This window comes from Petromyzon marinus, unplaced genomic scaffold (assembly GCF_048934315.1).
Source record: "Petromyzon marinus isolate PM22_M1 ecotype Great Lakes invasive population unplaced genomic scaffold, UKy_Petmar_22M1.pri1.0 PM_G_Scaffold_21, whole genome shotgun sequence".
In the NCBI taxonomy this organism is placed as follows: Eukaryota; Metazoa; Chordata; class Hyperoartia; order Petromyzontiformes; family Petromyzontidae; genus Petromyzon; species Petromyzon marinus.
The window spans coordinates 407,501-410,000 of record NW_027422773.1 but is presented as its reverse complement, the minus strand read 5'-3'; the positions used below and the strand labels follow the sequence as shown (position 1 = coordinate 410,000).

The window sequence follows — 2,500 nt, the reverse complement described above, 5'->3', positions numbered from 1 at the left end:
GTGGAAAATAGTAAAATAAAAAAACCAAGACTTCACCGTGGAAAATAACAAAATCTAATCTAAAACATCTTAAATAAAGCTTATTTGTAATCTTCTTTGTAGGCAGAAAATAGTAAGTTACAGGACTCTCGAACTGATGTAGTCCAAAAATAAAGAATTAAAATAACAAAGTCTAATCTATATAAGTACTCTTGAATAAAGCTTCGTGTAAAAAAATAGCAAAAAAAAATACCAAGTCTTCGTTTTGGAAAATAACAAAATCTAAAAGAAAAGAAAAGTCTTCTTTGTGGAAAATAGTAAAATAAAAAAAAACCAAGACTTCACCTTGGAAAAAATAAAAAAAAATCTAATCTAAAACATCTTAAATAAAGCTAATTTGTAGTCTTCTTTGTAGGCAGAAAATAGTAAGGCGAAAATAAAGTCCCCTCTAAGCTCTAAAGTAACAAATACGACGTGTTAAAAAAAAACTAACAATAAAAAAAAGAACCAAGACTTCGTCTTGGAAAATAACAATCTAAATTGTGGAAAATAGTAAAATGAAATAAAAACCGACTTCACCTTCGAAAATAACAAAATCAATCTAAAACAAATGACATCTTAAAACAAAACTATTATTTGTTTCGGAGGTTGTCTATGACTGTTCATAGACCGCATAATTTCCACAGAACATTCTCAGAATATCAAGAGAGAAAAGCAGCGTTCTGCGGGAAATCATCTTGGCCAGTGATGTCGTTCTGGGTTTGGTCAGGCCCAGGGAGGTAAGTACCTCGTTATTCTCAAGGGGCCACTTTCCTCTTGCCCCAACCGGGAATCCAAAGAATATGACCTTGCTAGCCTTCGTCAGCACTTTGACTTGATCACCAAGAGGGGTATAGTACGAAACTTTGTGCGAGGCAGCATCTGACAAGGTATTCTTTGAAAGCTCAAAACGGACGGTGACATCGATCACAACTGCCTCCTCATCTTTTGCAAACACGAGGTCAGGCTTTCTCATCTCTCCCGTCTCGGATATGAACCGTGGCTCTTTGTATACAGACCAGCCCAATCTAGCCGCTTCGTCTGCCAGAATGTTACTGATCTTGTTATGTCGCGCAATTCTTGCTTTCTGCACTGCAGGACATTGACCGAGAATGTGCGAAAGGGACTCGAGTCTGGCAGAGCATTTCCTGCAGGAACGTAAGGCCCCATCTCTGCCTCTGTTCAAGCTTTCTCTTGTTGGGTAAATATTTGCCCTTAGTTGTAGTGCTGCGATAAAGAAGCATTGTTTAAAGCCGCACCATGGCCTCAACCAAGCATTACTGATTCTATCATGCGCAAAGTTTACAATGCCCCTTCCTTGAACCGGCTTTTCGCACCATCTCTGAAATTCATGCTCCCTCCAATCGCAGGGTCTCGGATATACAGGTTCTTTTGACACCGAGTCCCTGAGAACGAATGTTGGGATTGCATCACTGTCACCCCCTGCTCGTACCCACAAATTACGGTATTCTTCCTCCATACCCTGCGAGGACACAATATTACGGGTGATAGCATCGGACGAGTTTGCTATACGTTGCAGCCTTCTAACTTGAACCGAAGGGATTGTTTTTTCCAGTTTCAAGATGGCAAGGCCTCCGTCTCGGGCTCTGGCATATAACAGTCCATCACAAGTTGAAGCGGGAAGGTGGAGCCATCCTTTTACCGCCTTTCTAATCTCTTGGTCCAACCCACGGAGAGTTGATTGCTTGCAGTCCGAGTGGTCTGCAGGATATAACAATCTGGGTAGGGCATAGGCATTGAGTAGTTCAACCTTCTGAGTTGGCTTCAGAGGCGCCTCATCGATTTTCGAGATCCATGTCTTTAGCTGACAATGTAGATCAGGCTGTATAGTGCCAGTCCAAGGGCCAATTTTCAGACCAAGGTATTTCGTTGATTCATCAGGTTGGATCATATGGACATCTTTATTTTTGATAGTCCATGGGTCGCAGTTGTTCACCGTATATGAATCTTTGGTTGGGCTTATCATGAAGCCCTGGCACTTTCTGGCCTGAACCTCCAATCCCGATAGCCCACAAAATGATTCCAAGATCGCTAGATTGGCGGCCATACCAACCCAAGATTCGCTCACCAACACCAAATCATCAGCAAACGCAAGAGCTGTCACGTGGTCGGTATCAATGGAGTACCCAACTCCGTGTGACTCTAGGGTGCATATCAAAGGGTCCATGGCAAGATTGAAGAGCAGGGGTGACATGGGGTCACCCTGTTTGACACCAACACGTATGCTAATTTCTCGAGTCGACTCGCCATTGCTTTTGAACGAGGTCGTACACCGATCGTAGGCGTTCTGGATGATGCCCACCACGTGTTCATCTACTTTCTTGTGCCTTAACACCCATAAAATATGAGCATGCGAAACCGAGTCAAAAGCTTTCGCTATGTCGATGAACATGACAGCCAACGGCCTGTGCAATTTCTTAGCGTGTCTCATAAGGTCCTGTAGCACCTTAAGATTTTCAGA

At 42.6% G+C, this 2,500-nt stretch overlaps 1 pseudogene; it reads right to left on the bottom strand.

Moving 5' to 3' along the window:
• Positions 1–2,500, bottom strand: part of LOC142912669 (28S ribosomal RNA) — a 10,303-nt pseudogene that overhangs the window by 2,926 nt on the left and 4,877 nt on the right.